Source organism: Rhinolophus sinicus, linkage group LG01, assembly GCF_036562045.2.
Source record: "Rhinolophus sinicus isolate RSC01 linkage group LG01, ASM3656204v1, whole genome shotgun sequence".
Classification (NCBI taxonomy): Eukaryota; Metazoa; Chordata; class Mammalia; order Chiroptera; family Rhinolophidae; genus Rhinolophus; species Rhinolophus sinicus.
In genome coordinates, this window is record NC_133751.1 from 86902348 (window position 1) to 86929170 (window position 26823).

Consider the following 26823-nt stretch of genomic DNA (forward strand, 5'->3'; position numbering starts at 1 on the left):
GGAGGCAAAGATGATGCTGGAGGGGTAGGTCTCCTGAGGAAAAAAAATATATATATAGTTTATTTCAGAGCAATGGGAATCCTCCGAAATTATTTTCTTCCTTTTCTTTTTTAAATAAGAAAACCGGTATGTATATAGTACAGAAAATTCAGAAAAACAGAAAAGTAAATAAGATTAAAAATATTTACTCCTTAACCATTATCCTGAGATAACTGCCATTAACATTCCTTTCTGTATCAACAGGCCCATCCATCTATAATATCTATATTTTTAGTGTATTACTCTTTAGCTTACTATTTTGTTTACTATATTTTAGTTTATATTTTTTGTTTACTAAATTAAGATTGCATAGTTTTTGCAGTTAGTGTTTTTTATTAATATACGAGGTGTGATAAAAATATAACATGAATGTCTAAATTAAAACAAAATTTACAGTAAAAGACACATTGCCATTAATCCCCCTCAAAACAGTCCCCCCTCATTTCAAACACACTTATTCCATTGTTCTAAGGAACTTTCTGAAGCAGTTCTGGAAGTCCTCGTTCATGACTGTCTTTACTTCATCCTCCATCATGACACTGCTCCTTGTGGCACATCGCTTCTGGTATACGGCAATTTCTGTCAAAAGCATTACGGTGTGTCCTCATCCACCTTATTCACCAGATCTGGCACCAAGAGATTGCTGGCTCTTCCCCAAAGACAAAATGACCATGAAAGGTAAATGTTTTGAATCAATTCAGGACATCGAGACAGCCACAATAGTGCAACTAAAGACATGAAACAAGACTTCCAGAACTGCTTCAGAAGGTGGCAAGAATGATGGGATAAGTGTGTTTGAAGTGAGAAGGAATATTTTGAGGGCAATTAATGGCAGTGTTTCTTTTACTGTTTATTATTTTTTAGTTATTACAATATTATTGACTATACTCCTTATGCTGTACCCTACATACTCATAACTACTTTGTAACAACTAATTTGTACTTCTTAATCCCTTCCCCTTTTTTCATCCACCTCCCAAAACCTCCTCCCATCTGGCAAACATTAAAATGTTTTCTGTATCTGTGAGTTTGTTTCCCTTTTGTTTGTTTATTTTGTTCTTTAGATTCCACATATAAACAAAATCACATTGCATTGATCTTTCTCTGTGTGACATACTCCACTCAACACGATACATTCCAGGTCAATCCATGCCGCTGCAGACAGCAAGAACCCATTCCCTTCCATGGCAGAGCAATAGTCCATTGTATATATGTACCACCTCCTCTTTATCCATTCATCCATTGACAGACACCCAGACTGCCTCCACGTCTTGGCTATTGTAAACAGTGTTGCAATGAACATATGGATGCATACATTCCCCTGAATTGAGTTTTTGGTTTCTTCAGATAAATACCCTGAAGTGGGAATCCTGGGTCCTTCTTTGTTACTTTTATAGCCTTTGTTTTAAAGTCTGTTTTGTCTGGTATAACTACTGCTATCCCAGCTTTTTTTTTTTTTTTTTCCATTTTCATGAAATAACTTTTTCCATACCTTTACTTTCCATCTGTGTGTATCTTTCAATCTGAAGTGATTCTTTTGTTGGCAGCATATGTAAGGGTTTTGTTTTCTTATTCATTCAGCCTTCTTATGTCTTTTGATTGGAATATTTATATTGAAAGTAATTGTTGATAGATATGTAGCTATTGATGTTTTATTATTCATAATTTTTCATTTTTTTTCATTTTCTGTCTTAAAGAAGTCCCTCTAACATCTCTTGTAATACTGATTTGGTGGTGATGAACTCCTTTAGCTTTTTCTTGTCTGGGAAGTTCTTTATCTGTCTTTGATTTAAAATGATTGCTTTCCTGGGTAGAGTAATCTTGGTTGTATGTTCTGGCTTTTCATCACTTTGAATATTTTGTGCCAATCCCTTCTGTCCTGCAAAGTTTTTGTTGAGAAATCAGCTGACAATCTTATGGGAGCTCCCTTATAAGTTGCCTTTCTCTTGCTGGTTTTAAGATTCTTTTTTTGTCTTTAACCTTTGCCATTTTAATTATACTGTGCTTCCCCGAAAATAAGACCAGGCCTTATATTGAGGTTTGCTCCAAAAAACACATTTGGGCTTATGTTCAGGACATGTCACCCTGAAAAATATACTAGGGCTCATTTTCTGGTTAGGTCTTATTTTCGGGGAAACACAGCAATGTGTCTAGCTGTGGGCCTGTTTGAGTTCATCTTGTTTGGGACTCTGCATTTCTTGGCCTTGTATGTCTATTTCTTTCACCAGATTTGGAAAGTTTTCAGTCATTATTTCTTCAAATAGGTTCTCAATCCCTTCTTTCTCTCTTCTCCTTTGGTACTCCAATAATGTGAATATTGTTATGCTTGATATTGTCCCAGAGGTCTCCTAAACTATTCTCGTTTTTTTAATTCTCTTTTCTTTTTGTTGTTCTCATCATGTGTTTTATGCTCCCTTGTTTTCCAAATCACTGATTCGATCCTCTGTTTCATCTAGTCTGCTAATAATTTTTTTCTAGTGCAGTCTCCAATTCAGTTATTGTATTCTTCATTCTGACTGGTTTTTTTTTTTTGTGGTTTCTACATCCTTTTTTATGCTTGCTATCTTTTTGTTGAAGTTCTCACTAAGTTCCTAGAGCATCCTTTTAACCATTGTTTTAAACTCTTTATCTGGTCGGTTGCTTGCCTTCATTTCATTTAGTTATTTTTTTGGCATTTTCTCCTGTTCTTTCACTTGGGATGTATTTCTTTGTGTTCTCATTTTGGCTGCCTCTCTGTGTTTGTTTTTATGTATTAGGTAGATCTGCTATGTCTCCCAGTCTTTCTGGGTGGCCTTATGTTTTAGGTATCCTGTGGGGCCCAGGCACAGTCTCTCTTTTCACCTGCTATGGGTGCTCCAGGAGTGTCCCTTGTATAGGTTGTGTGTGCCCCTCTTTTATATTTGAGCCTTGATTGCTAATGGCATATCAGTGTGTTGGATTGGCCTTCAAGCTGATTGGCTGTAATGTTTGACCCTGTCCACAGCTTATGGGGTGCAATGCAGGGGGATTTGCCCCATTGAGTGGGATTTGCCCCAATGGGCTCTCAGACCTGTTGAGACCATCCTTTGTCTGTGCTGGTTGTGGAGTTTATTGGGTGGTGCTCTGCTGTGATCTGAAGCCAACCTCCAAGTATGTTCATTCTGGGGCCTCTTGGGTGCAGGCCAAGGCCACTCACTCCCCGTGAGCATCCAGGAACTACCTGGTAGGAGCTACAAAGTGATCCGCGGTTATTCACTCCCTGTGTTAAGCTGGAGCCACGTGGAAGAAGCCACACTGTGACTGAAGGATGGCTGCCTCCAGTCTAGGACTAGGTTAGCTCCACAAAAAACTAGGACACTCCAAGTCCTGCTGCCACCTGCTGATTCCCTTAATATTCAGCCACTAATAAAAACTCATGCAGTAAGCAAGTTGAGTGAGGCACAGTCTCAGGGAGTCATTAGAATGGGAAAAGTAGTGTTCACCAGGTTAGTGTAGATTCCAGTTTGGTGCCAGTGCTGAGCCGGGAGCTACTCAGCAAAAGTCTCCATTGAGGCAAGTCGCCACTGACCTGGGGCCCGTGGACTCTGATGTTTTTCAAGAAAGAGTTCAAGGTGGGCTGGGCTGCCTTCTCACTATGAAGGTGCCTCCAGCATTGAGGGAGTTGGGGAGGGATTCAACTCCCAGAGATTCAGCAGGATGGAGCAGCAGAGCTCACCAGACCAATTCAGATTCAAATTTGGCCATTTTTAGGAAAGTTCAACATGGAAAAGATGGTGCCCACCTGTCAGTTGCATGGGAGCAGGACCCCACACAGGGAAATGTTGACTGTCCTCCAGCCCTCACCCAAAAGCTACACATCTCAGTCTGCCCGCCCCCCACTCCATGCATTTGACACCCCCTGAGTCACTGTCCCTCTGCTGAAGCGCAGGGTGAGTGCCTGTGAGAGAGTCTGTATGTGGGCCCTTTAAGAGGACATCTGGGTTTCCTGCAGCCTTCTGTCCCACCTGGATGGTTCGAATTCCCAATATTTTTCACAATCAGATATATAGGGTGTTCTTCTTCCCAGCACCAGTACTCTGGGATGGGAACATGGTTGGGGCCGGGATCCTTTGCTCCTCTGGGGGGTAGGAGGAACCTCTGTGGCCTAGATATCCCTCCTGATTCTCAACCACCACTCAGAGGTTTGGGGCCAGCCCATTTCACATCTCCATACTCCTACTTGTCCTGGCATGGCTTCTTCTTTATATCCTTAGCTGTAAAACTGTTCAGCCAGACTTCAGATCTGCTATGGAGAACCAAGCTGATTGTTCTATAACTTTGTTGTGATTTTAATGTGTTCATGGAAGGAAGCAGGCATAGTGTTTATCTGCTCCACCATCTTGGATCTCTCAGTGCTTTCAGTTCCAATTACTATTCCTTGAAACACTGTTATCACTTATCTACTGGACACCCAATCTTGTGATGTTTTTCTTCTGCTTCATTGCATATGCATTTGAGTCTTCTTTGCTGGTCCCCAACTCAAGGCTTCTGAGCTTTGTGTCATTGTAAGAACATCTGAACCTGTAGAGAATTTGTATAAAACTGTAATTGAAAACAGAGGATATACCTGGAAGCAGGCTGAAAAAAGATGCTTCATTAGAATGATACTTTCTATATTCTTTTATGCATTTGAAGCTAAGGAGGGAATGTAAGGTAGATTACATGAAGGTGGGAGAAAGCAAGGTGGGGATTAGATAACAGGATAATCAACAAGTTATGGGTTCTGTTGAAGGTGGTTTTACTTTAAGGGTCTGAAAAAAAACATTTCAAAGGTGTGTTACCCTATATGTACAGAAACAATGGACAGGGCTTGCTTAAGGTATAAAGCATAAATAAACCTTTCACTAAAGAAGTTATATGCTGGGACTGTGACTACCCATTCTTACCTTCCCAGTTAGGAATATATGATCAGATCACCTTGTGAGGTTACTTTCTGCAGAACCCCTTTTTCATCCACAATTGGGATGCCCCCGGCTCAGTCATTGGACTTTATATCTACAGAGGGTGTCAAAAAAAAAACCTATATATATATACATATATATATATGTATATGTATATATATGTATATATACACACACACATATATATATATATATATATATATGCATTTTAAGAAAGAAAAATATATACAAACAATATATACACAGTTTAAGAAAGAAAAAAACTATTAAAATTACACTGCTGGTAACCATTTTGAGCACCTCTTGTAACTGCAGAAGTCAAATGTGACTTGTATTCATCTTTTGTTATCAGTGTATGTTGAGTATGACAATTTTAATATAGTTTTCCTTTCTTAAAATGTGTATAAATTTTTGTTTGGCACCCTCTGTATACATATTATCTAGGTAATTTAACTTAGTCTTTGGACTTTATATATCAATTATATAGCTTATATGATATATACATTCCCAAATGTATTTTTCTCAGCCATTTTCCCAAAACACCAAATGTATTTTTCTCAGCCATTTTCCCAAAACACCTGTCTCTAATCTTCCAATATTGTATCTCTAATCTTCCTATAGCATTTCTAATGTAACATGTCCCAAATAAATTTCCTCCTCTTACTCATCAAACCTGCTCCTGATATAGTTGTCCAATCTCATTTAATGACAGCTCCATTATTTCACCTCCCTAGGTAAAGAATCTTGGGAGAAATACTCTCTTTCTTTCTTTCCATGTCATTCAGAGTAAAGTTCAAAAAATATATATATATATATATATATATATATATATATATATATATATAGAGAGAGAGAGAGAGAGAGAGAGAGAGAGAGAGAGAGAGACATATATATATATATATATATATATATATGCACAATCTATCAGCAGTAATATGGCTATAATTTAAAATATATCCAGAATTAGACATTTCTCTCCATTTCCACTGCCATGACACGAAACCACCACCAACTCAGTCTACAGCATTGTAAGTCTACTAACTTGTCTCTATGCGTCAGGCTCTGTACTAACCCTCCAGTTTATTTAACACACAAAGATGGTTTAAAAATGCACATTAGATCATTTCATTCCTCTGCTCAAATCTCTCTAAAGGTTTTCCATGTCATTCAGAGTAAAGTTCAAAGTTTATAGAATGTTCTACAAACCCTTACATAGCCTTACCTCCTTCCTATTGCTGACCTTATTCTCTACTCTTCTATTTTTGCCTTTGTTATTTCAGCTCTACCCCCACTCTTCTGGAAATAATCCAGACAAACTCTTGCCTCAGGAACTTTTATACGCTCTTCCCTCTGCTGAATATGCCTTCTACCCAATACCTACACGACTCAGTCTCTTATGTAATTCTGTTTTGTTTTGTTTTGTTTCATTTCATTTTGTTAATGTTACCTTTTCAGAGAAGGTAATAGGCTTTTTGGACTTTCCTATTTAAAATCACTGCCTCCTTTTATGCTGCATTTTACTTATTATTATCATCAACTAATCATACAACTTATTAGTTTGTTAATACCTCTTTGTACTGCAATGTAAGCTCCATGAGGGCGGGGATGTTTTCCTTTTTGTATTTTACCATATCCCTAGTAATACAACACTCCCATGTCATTATATTTTTGCTGAGGAAATAGATGATTGAATAAAAGATTTATATAATTTTAGCATTCAAAATATAATACTAAATATTGTCTGACATGTAACTTTATAATTGCATCCATCTTATGCTTTACCTACATTAATAGGTTTTCTCTGAAATGAACAATTTTGGATTCTTTATTCAAGTCACAAATTCACTGTGTTTATAGTGATGAAATCATAAAATTTTATAGCTGGTACAGCATTAGAGATGATTCTTGATTCATTTAGAGAATAAATATAAGTTTCTGATTTTCTATAGATTATTATTCTTGTATAATAAGATAACACTCCAATCACATTGGATATTTTTGCAGTGTGTCTTGATGTCAATTACATATTTTGTTCCAAGTCATGTGAGATTGAGAGGTGAAAGAAAAAGAGAAGGGAGAAATCAAAGTTGTTAAAAATTTCAAAATACTTAAAATTATTATATTGAAAGTGATGGGGTTCAGAACACACTACTCCAAAACATGGCAACTTGGCATATTGAATATTTTAAGCTGAAGGAACTTGAGAAATGTCAGGTGCAGGAAGGACTCTCTGACCTCCCCCTTCTCCGTTGAAGTAGGGCATAAGACCCTCATGTGAGAGACGTGCTCTGTATATACAGAGGAAAGGAACACCTTTATCTCTGAAGATAAAGAGATGCCCTCATGTGAGAGACGTGCTCTGTATATACAGAGGAAAGGAGCACCTTTATCTCTGAAGATAAAGAGATGCCAAGAAAAATCTGAAGCAACAGGCATTGCTGTTTCCCCCAGTTTACTACCATTAGCTAATATTCTTTAGTCTTATATTTTTTTCATGACTTTCCACTCTTCATCAGCCCTAGGTTTAACCATTTATTTAGGTCTTCATGTCCTTATGAAGGCTCTGTGTCACATAAAACTCCTATTAAATAGGTTTGTATTATTTTCTTTAGCTAATATATCTTTTAACAATCTAATTTATAGGGCCCTAACTAGAAAACCAAAAAGGTAGTAGAAAAATGAATTTATTTCCCCTACCAAAGTATTGAAACTTTTTCTTATCCTGAGGCACAATCACATGTTTTACATAATATTGTTGTAAAAGAACATAAAAGAGAGTATGTTGTTGTGTGTGTGTGTGTGTATATATATATATATATATATATATATATATATATATATATATGAATATCTATTTAATTAAATATATAATTTTTGTTTATATATACGAATATATACAGAGGGAGCCAAAAATACATATACACATTTTAAGAAAGAAAAAAACTGTATTAAAATTATGCTGATGGTAACCACTTTGAGCACCTCTTGTCACTGCAGAAGTCAAACATGATTTGTATTCATCTTTTGTTATTGGTATATATTGAGTTTACAATTTTAATAGAGTTTTTTTTCCTTTCCTAAAATGTGTATACTTTTTTTGGCACCCTGTGTGTGTGTGTGTGTGTGTGTGTGTGTGTGTGTGTGTGTGTGTGTATGAGGTTGGACAATTAAGTTTGTGAACTCATCCTTGAAAAATTGCTTCATACCTCATTGCTGAATATCACTACAGTCACCTTCAAAGTACTCCCCTTGGGAAGCTATGCACTCTTGCCAGCACCTGCTTCAGAGCAATTTTGGAACTTTTTTTCTGGAATGGCCATCAGAGCTGTCATCGTATTACCCTTGATGTCCTGAATGCCATTAAAATGTCTTCCTTTCAATATTTCCTGTATTTTGGGGTAAAGAAATCACCGGGGGTCGTATCAGGTGAGTAGAGAGGGTGTTCCAATAGAGTTATTTATTTACTAGCTAAAAACTCCGTCACAGACAGTGTCCTGTGAGCTGGTGCATTGTTGTGAGGCCAGAGCCATGAGTTGTTGGCGAATAGTTCATGTCATTTTCATCTAACTTTTTCACGCAGCCTTTTGAGGACTTCTAAATAGTAAACGTGGTTAACTGTCTGGTTGGTACAAACTTATAATGAATAATCCCTCTGATATCAAAAAAGTTTAGTAACATCATTGCAACAAGTTCACGAACTTAATTGTCAGACCTATGGCTAGTTCATTTGAAAGAGAAAAAGTAGATGTTTTAAATTTGAGATTTAATTCTTTTTAGCTAACTTATACTCCAAGATTTCATAATCACTTAGTGTATACTTCTCTATATCCAGACATACTGATTTTCCCCTTCCACCACCTTCAGGCTGTACATAACTCAATGTTTTTATTTTTTTTAAGTTAGAAAGTTCAATTGTGTTTTAGTCTTTGCTTTTAGTCTTGACTGTGAAATACAGGCTCTGGATCAAAAGGCTTAAAATCTCATTATCCTAAAGCAAGTAAGTGACAGAAAGGCTTTCAATAGCTCTATAGAAACCACTTACGTTGTATAAATTATATACCACAGTAAAACACTTTTCAGAAAGATTTAGACAACATAATGGGCATGGGGATTCCATCACTTTGGTTTCTTCATTCAGGGAACTTCTGTAATATAATTTCCGTGCTGAAGTTTTACATAAGATTTTATTCCATTATCAGATTTGAAGTGAAACATAGATTATAGTCAAGCAACAAATTATGGAATTCTGAGTTATAGCAATTATGCATCGAACGAGTAAAGATAAACAAACCAAAAAAATTACTATTTGAAAATGCAAAACGGTAGGTAAATCTGTCAGCTTACTGAAAGAGAATATATTTCTTTTTAATGAAAGTATAGTTGACATTTTCCACAGTGGCTGCACCAGTTTGCAAACCGACCAGTTGGGAATATGAGTTCTCTTTGCTCCACATCCTCACCAACACTTGTTATTTGTTGTCTTTTTGATAATAGCCAATCTGACAGGTGTGAGCTGATATCTCATTCTGGTTTCAATTTGCATTTCTCTGATGATTAGTGATGTTGAGCATCTTTTAGTGTGCCTGTTGGCCATCAGTATATCTTCTTTGGAAATAATGTCTTTTCTGGTCCTCTGCCCATTTTTTAATTGGATTGTTTGTTGATTTGATGTTGAGTTGTGTGAATACTTTATATATTTTGGATTTTAACTGCCAGAGAGATCTTAACTCCACTCAGCTAGTTTATTGACTATAATAAGAAATAAGGAATACCAGCTGTAATAAGCCAAAAAGTTTAAATCAAAACAGTTGGGACACAATAAAACAATTTTTATATTAGACTTCATTCTACTGATATCATATTGAAAATATATAGTATTGAAGCTTTCTGCTTTATACAAAGAATAATGTAAGATGAAATGTCTTGTTAAGAATGTTAGGAATGTTTATGTTCTAATAGCCAGACTCTCTCAGCATTCCACTATCAGTGACCCTGATCCACTTCTTATTTCTCATATAATGATCACTCCATAGCCTACGTCCATGGCCCTGTGGTATCTGCATTGGGAGGGTAGGAATTCTAGCTCTTCCACGAATGACAATAGTCAATATGGGAAGGAATGGGGAAACTTCAAAGCAGTAAACAGATGTAAAAATCTGCTTGTCCTGCTTCCCAACAGCTGTCAGTCACAGACTATCCAGGACAAGACACCTCTGAGAACAAAAGTTAGCCATCTCTTCAAGTTTGTCATCTTCATAGAAGATTCACAGCAGGCATGATAGCAAGATGGCTACTTGGGAAATCCAAGATTGGGGGGTATATAACAAAAGAATGACATTAAACAAATGAACAAGGATGGTAGCTTACTTTTCATTGGATGCCTGTTTAGCACACATGACTCCAGTGGCTAGGAGAATAATGGAGATCCCAAGAGAATTAGCAACCAGCTTGTACCAAACACTCAGTTTTGGTTAAGGCATGTGCTCTTTGCATTTCATTGTCAAAAACATCCAAGAGCTGGGTGTTGTGTTCCATAGATAAAGACAATGCCTTGTTCTTCTTCCTTTTCACAAATGGGATTACAGTGCTATTTTTTGTCTTGCTTAAAACACTTTTTGTTTTTACCCTCAAATGCTTGATTGACAATACCCTGGGAGATGTCACAGTTTCTGTAGCGATCATTGTAGTATTCTTGAGTAACAGAGATGCTGGGAAGACTCTCTCCCAGGTGTTTTGTCAACAAATCAGAAGGATGGCCTCTTGTAGGACTCACTTGTCCAATGCTTTATCATCAACTGATATCTATTTGAAGAGCAGATAAGAAAGAAGGCATTAAATGGTGCAGGGGCAAAAAGAGGGAGACTGAGTTCATTAAGGGACTCCATCTGAAAGCAGCATGTGCGGAATGTCAATTTAATAATAGAATTGACAGCTCTCTTCTGGTGTCACTCTGTCACAATGGCTTCTTTGACAATTTATAAAATGGACTCTTTGTAGATGTCAGTAAGTGGCACTACATACATTTGTGAATGCCTTGCATAACTAACATTCTCTTTTATGCCACATTGCCAAGATCTGTCCCAAGAATCTTTTCAAACTGACCTAGGGAACTGGTGTATGAAAACCCACTGTACCTACCCTAACCCAAACACAGTACATAATATTGGAAACCCATCATCATCACATCATAAATCAAAATGTGAACTAGTTTGGAAAATATTCTTTGGCTAAAAGATATTTTGAAGTATTTTACTCTACTAACACTAATACAAAATGCATCTAATCACTTTTTAACTTTGTGATGAGCTTAGTATAAGCTGATTTTACACTCCTGGGCTAAATTTGGCTTTTTGATGTATGTATAGATTATTCTCATGAACTGAGTCAATCAATACCATGTACAATCAGAGATGAGGAGTTTTGAAACCTTGTATGGCAGTGAGCATAAAAATAAAGAACAACCTAGAAAGCAACAGAAAATTCCCAGCACTCAAGTTGTGGATCATATCACTTAGATTATTCTTTTCTTGCTTAAATGTATTTAAACTTAGTTTTCTGGCCTATTAGAATTAAACCATTAGGAAAACAAACAAATATATATATATATATATATATATATATATATATATATATATGCAAAATGGATTTCCCAAATGTCCAAGGTAAAATTCCTATTTAAATTTCAGTCATTCACGCTATACATTGAGTCATTTATTTTATTTTCTCATTTTAGCAGTTACCACAAACTGTTATTTCTAAATGAGCAAATACATACAAAGCATTTGAATAAAGATGGCAAACATATACATTTCATTTATTATAGTCATCATGAAAAATTGATTTGACCAGAGATCAATAGCATTTTTCACTGGTTTAAAACTAAAATTATGAAATATACAAATTATATATTATCACGATAAGAACATTGAGCATTATTTTTTAGTGGCAGGTGGCAGGAAAATGTTACTTTTTTTTTCAAAGGAATATTCATTGATTCATTGATCCTTTCAACCATGTTTGATTTATTTGAAGAATAGCTTTACCACATTTCAAATTGGTATGTTATAATAAGATGTACATTTTATTTGTAAATCATAGATGCAAATTAGAAAATATTGAGCTGGCTTATATTCTAAATATGTTATTTGTGTTGTACTAATATTATCTGTTTATTTAATCTGTCTATTCAACATTTCACTATGTGTAAGATTAGTTTTAATTTTGGGTGGACAGAAGAGAGGCATAAAGTAATTCTACTTTTAATTTATAAAATTCTGCAGCTAGAAGGAAAGTTAAAGATCAATAAATCTAACTTTATCATTTTAACTTCAAGGAAACTGAAGCCATGAAGTTAACTGACTTTTTGAATCTTCGGACAACATTTCTATGATTGATCCAATACAGAACATGTTGCTCAGATATTGTCAAGTCATTAAAAGATTTTTTAATTAATTAATTAATTTATTTATTTCCAGTTACATTTGACATTCAGTGTTATTTTATATTGGTTTGTGGTGTACAGCATAGTGGTTAGACTTTTATAGAATTTATGCAGCGATCTCCCCATTAGTCTAGTACCCACCTAGCACATAATTGTTGCAACATTATTGACTATATTCTCTGCTGTACTTTACATCCCTATGACTATACCAATATGTGTAAAAGGTGAAGGGATTGAAAAAAATACAAATAAGGAAAAAAAGAACATTTTTAAATACAACATAGAAAGACAGCTTAAATTATTTATAGTTTATAACATATATACCATAACATATAATTATTTATAGCATGTTGCTTCCTCACTATTAACGTTGCTGGTTTGCCCTATACATGTGTTTTTTGTAGTGTTGGTACAATCTATACGTTCTTTTTCAATACCCCTATATGAATCACACCTGATCTCTCTCCCCCCAAAAAAATAGCAAGGCAAAATTCACAAAATCCCAAATCATGGAGGTTAGTGCAGAAACTCCGATAGCCATTCAATTAGATGGCATCATTGTATCTAATAATTCCTGAATGGTGATATGATAAACATTTATATCTGTGAAGATCTCTTTATGAAGACTTTAGAAAACACAGTATAAATAAATGCTGCAAAGCTTTTGACTGCACTATGGGAAATCAGTATATGGAGTGAAGGAGCAGAAATCATTTATTTACTCATCCATTCAACAAATATTTACTGAGTAACTACTGTGTTGCCGTAGGCATTTGGTATACAAAAAGAAACAAACCAGATTATCGTCCAAAAAAACACACAAAAAAACAACAAACCAGAAAGCTGTCCTTATGGAGATTACAATCCAGTAGAACAATGTGGATTATAAGAAGTAAATACATATTTTAAAGTATATAGTGATGAATGCTAAGAATCAAAATGAATAGGAAAGATGATATTGGGAAGTTCCAGGGATCTGGGGGCTGGATGGTGGAGGTTGCAAATTTAAATAGGATTATTATCATCACCAAAAAGACAATATTTGAGTAAGGATTTTGAGGAGGAGATAAGCCTATATAAGACACATGGTGATGCTAGTGTCAGGGAAAGAGCATTCCAGGCAAAACAGACAGCCAGTGAAGAGGCAGGACAATGCCTATTGTCTTGAAGGAACAGCATGGAGACCATCATGGCTGGAGTGTAGTGAACAAAAGAGTGGAGTTAAGTAGGAGGTGATGTCAACGTGGTAAAGGGGCCGGATGGCAGAAGACTTTAAAGATCAGTGTGTGTGGACAGACTATCTCTGAGTGACATGGGAGCCATTGGAAGATTCGGAGCAGAGGACTCACACTGCCAGATTTATGTTTGAAGAGGATCTCTAGAATTATTGAGATTAAATTATAGAAGAGTAAGAGTAGATCCCTGAGCTATTTTAGGAGGCCATTGCCTTAATTTAGCTGAGTTGATTTATAACAGGCTTCTTTGTATCACCTGATGGTGGTAGTAAACATTAGAGCCCCAAACTGGAATATGGCCCTCTGAGTTCCAAATTGACTGTACTACTTAGTAGCTTGGGTGTACTACCTAACTTTGCTAAACCTTTTAGTCCTCATCTATAAAATAAACAAATACATATATGTGAACTTTGTACATAATATAAATGCATAGTAAGAGCATGATAAATGCTCATATGGGTTAGCTATCACTGTTAGTGGCAAATGTGTTGCTGGTAAGACAAAACCATTTTACAAATTCCATCAAAAGATTAGTGATTTCAAAGAGAAGAATCATCCCTGCAGGAGCAGGCAGAGGGCAGAATATACACGTAGCATCATCTTGTGATTTTATATTTACAAAATGTGTATTCTGGAAATTCAACTTTAGAAAAATTAAAGCTTTAAAATAGCTTTATGGGCATCGGGGACATGTTTTGTGAATAAAGGCAGGGGAGTGGAGATGGAATTTGGCCTATCAGTGTCTTTGAAGGCAACAGGAGCATGAGAATTTTTAAATCATAAGGGAGCTTATGGGTATTAGATTGAGAAAACTGGTTAAGATTAAGAAAACTGGTTAAGTTTTCTTTGAAATCTCATGTCAGCAAGAATAATACAAAACTAATATGATGTAAGCTATGAGCTAATTGATTGCAACGTATTACATTTAAAAGTTAGTGTATCAATTTTAATAATTATGTATGGTGTCAGATGGGTACTAGATTTATCAGGGTGATAGATGGAAATGGGATTGGGGACAGGGTGAAAATGGGGAAGGGATTAAGAGGTACAAATTGGTAGTTACAAAATAGTCATGAGGATGTAAAATAAAGCATAGGGAACATAGTCAATAATATAGTATAACTATGTATAGTGCCAGGTGGGTACTATACTAGTCAGGGTGTCACTTCTTAAATTATCTAAATGTCTAATCATTATGCTGTATACCTGAAATTAATATAAAATAATATGGAATGTCAAAAATCCTTGAAGAAAAAAATGTTAGTATATCAAATACATATTCTTGGAATTTAGAACATAGAAAAATAACCAGAGTTAAGTTTATACAATGTTGTTCGAGAAAATGTTCTGATCTACCTTTAGGATGTTCTCATGGTGGAGATAGACATGCCAGGACATCAGGTGTACTGATATAAGATATTAAGATAAAACAGTTCAATTTTGTTTTATGTGTAGTTGAGGGAGCAACGTGCACAAATTTAGATTAACTGGTGTGTGTTGCTGGACAATTCAACATACAGATGTGAATGTTTCAATGACTTATATCGTCAACATGATCACAAGTCTGGATTTTAATAAATTTTCCTCTGAGGAAAGATCTATAAAAAGTACACTAGGTCCATGACTTGCTCAGTGAATTACCCATTAGAGGTCATTTAAATCTGTTTCGATGTCAAGCTCTTGCATCGTTCATTCTCATTTAACTCTTAATTAACTCTAAATGGATTATTTACTCGGTTATTTGTGAAAAGTCAGCCACCACAAATATTTAATGCTGACATTGATTAACTTGGGCCTTCCTAGCTAGGTACTCTGAGTTCAACATCTTTAGACTGTGATTTTCTCTATGGTGGAGAATTAGACCAAAAAAAGGGATCTTGTCAGTGAAAGAGACTCCACTGTCTTCACTGAAAAAGTCTTCTCTTATTCATTGGACTCCCATTCCCAGCACTCCATTCTTTAGAGATGAGAATTCTCTAACTAGTCAATTTCATTATTGCAGATTGGAAGTAATAAAAGTGAGCTGGCATCTTAAAATGCTTAACCATAGAGCTGGGAGGACTATGGGTGGAACTAGGCCCCTTGTTAACTCTCTAATCTTGACTTCCTGTTGAAATTTGTGGTAACTTTGGGGGTGAGGGGTGGGGGTGGGATGCGAATAAAGGGGGAAGCCATGTTGTTCTCCGCCCCTTTCTTTCTTTTTCCACATGGGTGGCCGGTTGGGACACCGGCTGGCGAGTGTGTGTATACACACTCCTTGATGGGTTTGTTTCTTTTTTCTTTTCCCGAATAAACCATTCTTTCAGTGGATTTGCTGGAGAGTTATTTTTTGCTGGTCAACAGAAGGTAGCACATTTCTCAGTGAGCATTTATTCATTGACATCTTACTTTATAAATGCATGTTCTGTTAATTTACTTACTATGAAATAATTCCCTAAAGTATGGGAACTTTAGGTAAACTAAAACAAAATTGAGTTTTTGCAACACAAAAGGCAAGTGTACCAATGGAATAACTGAACTCTCTTTAAATTGAGGTTGTAGGTCATACCATAGTATTTCTAGTTTTGTTTTTAAGAATTTGTTAAATGATAGTATTCTAAATCCATATAAATTTGCCAGGGGCAGTTGGTTGTTCTACATATTTTTGAATTTCATCAGTGTAAGAAGTACATAAAAAGAATACAAGTGATATGTCAGTGTCCTGGAACAAAACCTTTTCTGTGTTTGTCTTTATTGTTGAAAACTGACATGTTAAATATTGAGTTCATTATAGTCTCGAAGCAGGATTGAAATGGATCAAGAACTGTATATAAGCAGTGAGTCAGCCAAGGCATACATATATAGAGATAAAAATCCTCCCTAAGTGTGATACACAACATTAACTATAAATGTAACCGTGGCCTCCCATTTCATTGATGATTTTCAGTATTTTTCTCAAGTGTTATGCAAGTATAATCCATCAAAAATTCTGACAGAAAAGTCAGATGACAGATAAACCTTCTTTACCAAAATCCTCATATGAGAGACATTGCTCTAATAGAATTTAAAAATAGCAGTCCATTATACTAGAGAAGGCAGATTTAACTCAAACTAATCAAATGGCCAGCCATGCTACTCCGCATATCTGTATATCATGTTATTGTGAGAAATGATCAAACTTGGTACTTCTATAGAAACAGAATATATAATGTACTTCTATAGAAACAATATATCTGATGTCAAAATCATTGCTTATTTAAGAAAATATATTCATTCAACTCGATGAAAAGAAAAAAAATAATAATTAAACCAATGTTAGTCGTTAAATGAATAAAACACTCATTTAATCAATTTCTTTTGTTGTTGTTCTCAGGGAAGACATGATATAAAATTGCCCATGAATGCACAACTTCAGCACAGGATGGTATAAAAAATTTGGTTAAAAAAAGCAATTAAAGGAATAAGCAGTATGAAGCAATGATAATTGTTTGTAGACTTATTGTGACATTCTTCTACCTTTCTACCATATAAACACTTTCTGTATTATTTTTCAGATGCAACGTCTGGATTCCTCTCAAAATAATAAGATGTAACTTTGAATATTATACAGTTTCACATCAGAGGTTTATTATACAGCAAAGTCAGGTTTAAAAAAAGAGCATATGTTAGTGTTCTTGTTTTTATTGCTGCTATAACCGATTACCACAAAATATTTGTTATCTTGCAGTTTTGTCATTCAGAAGCTCTGCAGAGGTCTCATGGCGCTCTAATCAAGGTGTGGGCAAGGCTATGTTCTTTCTAGAGGTTCTAGGAAAGACTCCTTTCCTTCTTTGTCCCAGACTGTATAGCTCACAGACTCTATTCCTTGGCTAATAGACCTTTTCTTCCATCTTAAAAGCCAGGAAATTCACATCTCTCTGATGCTTTAGTTGTAGCATCTCTATCCCTGTTTCAGCCTAGAAAAGTTCTCTGCTTTTAAGTACTCATGATTAGATTGGGCCACCCAGGATGATGTTCCCATCTGAAGACAGAGCACCCCTTTTGCTATGCAAAGTAACATATTCACAGGTTGCAGGGATTGGGGTATACACATTTTGTGGAGGTCATTGAGTCGACTATCACACAGCAAAAATGCAGCACAAGGATAAAGCATGTTAAACTGCAGTTACAGTTGATGGTAGTTGGCATTTTGCTCCAATTATTCTCAGCATCATTGATGGGGTCCTTACTTTCATGCTTATTCAGTTTATTCAGAAATTTAAAAATGATCTGGCTCAAAAATCTGGCATCTGACACAGGGTGTGAAAATAACCTGTTCCTTTTCAGTTCTGCAAAATGTCTGCAGAATTTTCTGATTTGTTCTGGACAGCCGACATTTTGGAGGATGCTCTTCGAAATGCATGAGAATTCTTGCAACTAAAAGAATTCAGAAAACATGATTTTGCGCTAAGAACGATTTTCAGCTTCGTACTTAGACAAACCTTTTGTTTTTGAAATAAACGTTTTGTATTGTAGGACAAGAATATTAAAAAGAGGAGTGACTCTTTAGTAAAATCTCCTCGTGATGATATTTTTACATATTTCCTAAACTTAGCCAATTCACTGGATCTCTCTCATGCTTTGTTTTCTCATTTGAATATATTTTTACCATATATCGTCATGTAGATGTGATGGTCAAATGTACTGATGTAAGATTTATAAGCAGTAAGATGCTATACAAATGTTATTAATAATTAACCTCATCACAAACTTGGATACGGTATTATTTTCACACTAATTCAAATAGCAAATCACATGCTCATGCATAGGCAAGATAAGTGAGTCGATTAACCAGGTAGTTCAAGAAATAATTCCAGAACTTCCGCATTTGCCATCATCTTTCCTTTTGGTGTTTTTCTTTATATGGAAACATATTTTTAAAAATTGCATATCATCTCTTGAGATGGGACATAGGTCTGAGGCAGGGCCAGGAGTTAAATTCCCCTTGGGTGGCATAAATTACATTCCTGTGGCCTTTGGGGTTGATAAATTAAGGTCCTCATTCCACTTTTACTTTGAAACAACTGTTTCAAAATCAAGTATCTCACAGCAAATTACAGGCACTCAAAGCGACTGGTCTGCAGTTAAGAAAGTGAACTTGTCTTTCCAGTTTTCTTCTGAGCAAGGTGAAGGGAAGTGGAGCTCCCTCAATGTTCATAGTGCCTTCATTTCTTTGTGGGTTTTGCTTATCTTTGCTCGATTTGGTTAATATTTTAATTGTCAAAGTCGTTTCTGCTAAGGCTCTTTGTATAGAAGGAATACTACTGGAATTTTGATGAAATCTAAAAGCAATGCCATGTGGTTGGGTTTTTATAGCACCTTTCCTTAGAGGCTCAGGGCACCTGCTCCATTTCAGGTTCATATGATCCACCCCACAGAAGCACATAATACTTTCCAAAAGCTCTCTCTGCCAGGGGGCTCATGATAAATTCCTCCTCAGCCAGACAAGTTGGCCTTTATTTTTTGTATTGCTGTAGGCATCTCACATGACATTCCCAAATAAGGTATTGTACTACAAGCCTGCTATGATTGCTAGTAATGACTTAACTGCAAAGGAATTATAACAGTATGAATAACAGTGGTTTGCACTGTGAATGTCCTCGCTACTCTAAAAATGCCAGAGCAACAAATATAAAATGCTTCTCATTTGCCAGTTTGAAAGGAGTAAAAGTCAGAAGACTACAACTGCTGCTAATCTGTAAACACTGATTGTTCATTCAACAGCAGGAAGCAAAACAAATGTAAAACAAGTGATGGCACTAGCGATTCTGCTGTGTGCAAAAGCAATTACATTAGGGGACTGAAAATAAATTAAAAATTATATTCAAATAAAATGACATTTGGTCAGGAAAAGGTCTTTGCCTGCAAACTTGTTAAACAGGAAATTCATATGCATTTGACTTTGCTTTTTGGAATGACCACATTACCATTTTTACAGGACTTACGTTTTTTCCCACATATTCATAGCTGACATTATAGATCAATAGCATAGAAGTACAAAATTAAATTTATGTGCTTCATTAATTGTTATATTTCTTGTTTATTGCCAAAAAGACTTGAGTTAGTTTACAAAATTAATATAGCATCATTTTTTAAAAAGTGTGGAAAACTTGTTAAAAAGATTAAATATTACATGACATTATTTCTTGCATAGCATGTGAGGACAATTATGAATTAAAGTGTTTACCCACTCAAGGTTCAGTAAATATTCTTGTAACATAGGTACACTTCCAACAGTAATTTACTTATTGAACTCATGTTTAAACTCTAGAATTGTAGTCTACAGTTAATGATCATAGATTAGATGCAACCTTCGTATATAATTTAGTGCAGTGAATTTAGCAGTCATTCACTTTGTGAGATGGAAAACTGAATCAGACTCCCAGCCTAGAGAATACAGTTATACTTCTTAACTACCATAACTTTGAAAGGGATAATATCATCAAATAAAGGACTTTTCATGCTGTAACGAGTGATCTTTAATTCATAACTGTGAATGAAGGCTGCATTCCATTAATAAAAGGCAAACACATCTTGCTCTGCCAGCTTATTTTTAAGCATTGCTAGTCTCAAAAATAGAACAGATTTGTGGACTTTCTAAAATATTTCATAAATCCACCTACTCCAACATTCCTTTTATCCAGGTAACCTTTCCACTAGAAACTATTTCAATATGATTTAATTGCTTCCTTTCATGACCTCATGGGGATGTTCACTTGTCTAAACATCTATACTACTTCTTTTATACCATACATCTCAACCCTGGCATTGTGAAGTCATGGCGAGTGAGATAAATGAAAGTAAGACGGTATCTCTATGTTATGGTTGTCTTTCACAATTGCAGTTACCCAAAGAGATTAATTGACACATCATCTACCAGATGGGCTATGGGTTGAGATTTACTTCTTCAGGAATTACAACTGTGCTTCACCCACTCCACTTTCTCTCTAGGTTTGAATACTTGGTTGCTCCCTCATGGGACAAGAAGTGGCTTAAACTGGGGATTCTTGAATGATTGCCAGAAAGGAATTGACTCTGAGAATTGCCGTTTTCCAGGTTCCCATAACGTGCAGTAAACCCAATTATCCAAGCTGGGAATGAGAGACCAGCCTGATATGAGCAAAAGAGTAAAGATCTAGATGATAGTCATAACTAATTAGATAGTTATCTCTAACAGGTGGGGATAGAAGGATTTATCTCATCGCCTTTTGACATTCTTTTGAGGGAATTAATATTCATAGTCACATTGACAACCCTAGGTCACTGAAATCACATAAAGACTATGCCATTAAACATACCACTCAATATCATGCATTAACCACAAAATATTTCCTAAGTGTTTTCTCATTTTTTAAACGGTCAGGGGTTGACAAACTATAAAGGACAGGCCGAATGAGGCCTACTCTCTGTCTTTTGTAGGCCCACAGGCTACAAAATGATTTTTAAGTCATTGAAAAGAATCAAAGGCAGAATAATATATCATGGCATGTGAAAATTATATGAAATTCAAATTTTAGTTTCCATAAATAAATGTGCATTGGAACATGGCCACACTCATTTATTTATGCATTGTTCATGACTGCTTTTGCACTACAGCTGCAGAGGTGAGTAGCTGCCACAGAGACTGTTTGGCTTACAAATGCTCAAATAATTACTATCAGGCCCTTTATTGGAAAAATGAAAAAAGTAAAAAGCTTGCTACGCACTTCTGAAGTGGATGATTTACTCTTTAGGGTCAGAGACTATATTTTGTACATTTCCAATATCCTTTAGATTAAAGAACACAGAGGAGGCAGGTACTCAGTGACTGTCCACTGTTGCACATTCCAACGTGACTGCCGATTCAAAACGGTCATAAGCTCTACTTGTTAACAGAGACTGTGTGGCCTAGAGGGATTTCGTAACACATGAGCAGTACTCCTGGTATTCCAGACAGAGTGGTTGCACATTGAGCAAATGCTCTGTATAATTAATTATTCTACTTATTCTACCTTCATTCTTTATAAGGAGAGAATTTAAACATACAATTGAAGAGAGAATCCAAAACCAAAAACACAACAACACACATACACACACAGCACAATAGAAAAAAGAAAAAAAAAGACAAAGAACTGGGAACAGTACTGACTTATCATACAACATTATCACATATTGTGTGCCAAGCACATATGATGATCTATTAATTTTTTTTTCTCTGTAATGCTTACAACAATTCTTTGTGGTGGTTTTATTATTTACCATCTTGAGTTAAAAAGACAATCAGAAGTTTACAGCGTCATGGGAACTTAGAGAAAAAGACTATGAAGGAGGAAATAGACAACTGTGAAAACGGTTTACTAAAATATTGCAACATAGAGATCACTACAGCCATTTAGTAAATTGCAGTCTGTCAAGAAGGAAAGAATAAACAATTATGCTATGGGTTTATTTAGATTAGATATTGCAACATGGAAATCACTAAAGCCATTTAAAAAAATAATTGTAGTAAAATGGTGGGGGGATTGAAACCCACATGGAGTGGTTTGAGGAGAGGACTATAGGTGACAGAAAGGGTTCAGTACGTAAATGTTCTGAGGTGTTTTAACAGAAAGTGAGCAGAGAACATGAACAGAAGATGGTAGCTGGTGGGAAATGTGAAGGGTTTTTCTTGTTTTTTTGTTTTTAATATGGAGTGATGTTAAGACTTTATTGTTGTTAGTTGTTTTGCTGTTGGAAATAACTTAGGAATGACAAAAACTGGATGATTCAGACAGAAAGGAGCTAATTGTACGTGGAATTGTACAAAGCAAAGCCAATAAATGTGCAAGAGGAAATGGGGATCTTCAGACTGTATATATGAAGAAACGGGTCTTAGATAACTGCAAAGACATTGCTTTGTAGCAGGAGGAAAGAGACTGTGAGAGTATAGACACAAATAAATGAGTGCATTTGATTGGGGGAAGGTAAGATTCACTTTTATAGTAACAAATTATTTTTAATGACATTTGATATAGTATCTTCAGTGCACAATGAGAGACATTGGTGTGTTTGGAGAGAGAGGAAAAGGTGTGAAATAATAACTTATGAGTTTGGGGGAAGTGTAGTGGAATTGTTCATGTGCTGAGTGCCCATTTGAAATTCGTAAATATAAATTTAAAGTGAGGTCAGTCCAAACAGTGGAGGGATTTTTTTTTTTTTTCTCCAGCCATACATAGTTACTGAGACCAGTTGTTGGATTTAACCACAGGTGAAGGGGTTGCCAGCAAGTAGGTCAGAGGGAGAGAAGTACAAGGACATTAGCAAGGCATGGGTCATCTTGCTGCCCAGTCATCCAAGGAATCCAAGGAATCTCGGTTGGGTAAAGAGAGCAGTGAGGACAGAAGTGTGGAGGGAGGTAAAAAAGATGAATTTGGAGAAGAGTGAAAAGGTAGAGGCAAGTACTGGAGGACTGCGAGAGGTGGAACCTGAGCTGGAGTGTTATGACTTCAGTACCTGAACAAGAAAGTTACAAGGTGGTAGTGAAATGGGATATTTAAAATGCAGATTTTTGAAGTGTGATTGATAGAGATGAAGATAAGATCCAGGAGGGCATAAGCTTAGAAGTGGAAGAGCCAAAGATTTTGGATGGATCAACTTGGAACTCTCAAGAATGATAACTGGAGTAACGAAGGAGAAATCAGTGAGCCAAGCGCCACGATGACAGCAGATGAGGGTGTTACTGTGTATTTTCACTCAGAATGTTAAAGGGTGAGAGAGTCTTTGTATCTTAATAAAGCACTGTTTTTTTTCCTGCCTTTCCAGAAACTGCAGGCTAATGACCTAGTTTTTAGGGAAGAATAAATTCTGTTTTTCACACCACTAAGCAATACACATGAGCTATTAACATGCAGTGACTTTGTATGTGATATCAGAATGACTAGAACATGCTTCTGATAAAACCTGAGAATTATTGGCCCATATGTACATTTATGGATCATTCTACTTTAGTGTATTTAATAAAAGAGTATTTCTCAGAAATCTAGCATTTGCATGTTACTTGGATTTTTTTTTTTCTATTTCATAACAAAATTTCAAGTAGTAGTTTTAAAAATTAGAATAATTTCAGTGTAGAATACAAAGATCTCCTATTTTAGGAAAGTGGACAATAAGTTAAGAAATAGCTCTACAATCCAGTTGATTTAGTTATGTTAAGAAAATTGAGAAAGCAGATTAGAACACATCTTACATTGAGGAGTAAATCCCAATCACTTAATTAATAGTTTATTCTTTGGTCTAACAACATATAGCGGAGTAGTACAAAGGTAGACCCAGAGATAAAGCTAGGGTTGGTATGAAAAGGAATACCTGCTCTGCTATATGAAGGATCAAAGATGCAGAACTGTATTGTATATGCCATCATATAGCATTCCCTCTCTGAAGGACTAGAAGACGTGTGTAGATCATATTCAGAAGGAAATTTCTCTACCTGATTGGCATAAATATTGCTTTGACTTATAACGTATTGCTATAATCATTGACAGTTGATTAATTTTTTTAAACAACCAATGAGGAAACTTACATAGTCATTTTTATTAAGCACAGCTTGATTAAAAACAATAGCGTATTCTTAAAGTCCAAATAAATGGAGACTTTATGTAGGTAACCGCTGTTAAATCATAAAACTATAAGCAGTAAGTATGCCATCTATTGGTGAAACACACACAGTGTAAGAATACCAGAAAAGTCATGCTCTGAGGGCAAATCATACAGGCATCTTTTCATAAGAATGTCATGTTGCATAACATGACATTTCACGATACCAAAATATCCTAATTTACCCACAGAAAAAGTGGGCTCACTGCCTCTGCCATTAGCTCGGTAACAGAAAGGATATCAGATGAGAAGTCAGGAAATCATGGATCCTGGCCCAGCTTTCCATAATGTGCAGTGTCACCTTGCACACATTATTTCACTTCCTTAGGTCCCAGTTTCCTTCTCTCTCTCTCTCTCTCTCTCTCTCTCTCTCTCTCTCTCTCTATATATATATATATATATATATATATATATACATAAAAAGTATGACAGAGATAGCAGTGATCCATCAGTTCCTTTAAGTTTTAATGTTTTGCAAATTTTATAACTTGCATATATGAGTAGCATTGTCCCATTTAACAGTTTACCATACTTTTAGTTTTACTCTTAGAGACATACAAATTCCTCTGATATAAAGCATAGAAGCCATTGCACAAAAAGTCTGACTTAGGGGCACAGAAATTACTCAATACATTATAATTAAATGCATGTGTAAGGAAACCACAAAATAATTTTTTAAAAAAAATTATAATTCTATACCTCCTTAAGCTGTGTAATCATTCAATTTTATTAACTTGTGGCACAGGTTTACTGATTCATTATGTTGGAAAACTTTCCTTTTTGAAGCAGATTTTAAAGTGTAAATTAAGAATTTATTTAAGTTAAAGAAAATGTAGAAATCATTTGTTTAAATTTTTATTTAAAGAAATTAAAGTAGTTAGAAGTATTTCTGGCTTTTATCATTTTTGGTTTTCAGTGACATAAAGGTTTAGATTTCTTTTTGAACAACAATTGTGAACAAAATGAACTATTATTTTCCCAATCCATTTTAAAATTAATATCTTTAAGAAGTGATGATGCCTTCTGATGATTACGGGGAAGTTAGTCTATGGCAGGGCAATTGGTACAACTTTTGGGGACATTGTTAACGTGCTTTAATTCAATAATTTTTCTTCTGGGATTTAATACTTAAGACATAGTCAGAAATTCATGGAGGGAGTTATATACATATGTATTTAATGCTATTTATAATATTGAGTATGCATTTAAAATTAAATATAAAATAGGTATGGGGTTATGCAATAGTAGTTATAACTCTGAAAAATGGAGAAAGAATATAGCAATTCAGACAACATGGTCATAATGTTTACAATACATCTGTCAATCATCACAGGTGCCATCCTCATTAGAAAATAAAAATTTTGTCAGTGATGTCATAGTTGAAATAAAAATGGGAAGGCTAAATTAAAATAAAAGCAGTCTACAATTTCACATTTGAATTTTCTTAACATATTGTTATGGTATTAAACTTTTATTTAGGCAGATAACACTTATTAACACTTTATTACAGTTTCATCTTGAAGTTACTGTAAATCTTACACCTTAAGATCTGTACCACTGCTGTTCTGAGATGGGGGATTTTTCTGGGAAGTAATCGTACCCACTTATTAAAATGAAATAACACACACAGACAAAGGCAAGTCATACTGAGCTTGTTTTCTTTTAAAGAAAAATTCCAATATATCTCAAATAGAAACAAAAAGAAAAGGGAATATCTCTATTTTAGTGTTCCTTTTTTCTAACTTTAGCATTGATATTTTATTACTTTAATGTTTTAACCATCAAAATGTTAATTGGTTAACAATGAGAAGCATTACAATAGATTTTTCTTTGAGGACAAAGAGATGGAGTTTATGAGGTGGAGGCGACAACATTTACAAGACTCTTGAGTCTTCACACATGTTTCAGTAATCAATCTAAGCCTGAGGCATAAACAGGTTTAATCTTTGTGTCTATATTTTCTATTCATTCTTTTATGTTGAAAACCATTTCATCACAAATTTTGGACAATTTATCATGATATAAAACTGAAACTTCAAGTATGTGTTTGCACTATCAATTCGAGTCTATTTTGTAATGAGAAGGAAATAACAGGTGAAAGAGCAATGCAACCTTAGCAATTAGGTTTTTCCCAAGACCCCACTTATGCTCTATAAGTACCTAACCTCAGAATCTGAGGTCTGGAAATTCACTTATTTCTTCAGCAAGAGCCATTTATTTGGCACATATTTGCAATGTTAAATTGATTGTTTTATTTTCCATTCAGCTCACTATGTATATTATTTCAGCATATGTAAGCATATGAAGGAATAGATAACAATGAGTTGCAGAAAAAAAATCTATTTTCCACAATCAATGGAAATATAAATATTTCCATGTATTTGTACAGAATGTCAAGTAAATATATAAAATTTCTCTGTGAAATTACACTTTTGAATTGTATAATCTTTTGAAATTTTGAATTATTGACACAATGAGAAACTCTTACTTCTTCCTGAGTGGTAACAGAGCGTGAAAATGTCTACTGAGACAACCAATATGGAATGCGCCATCTTCCTCAA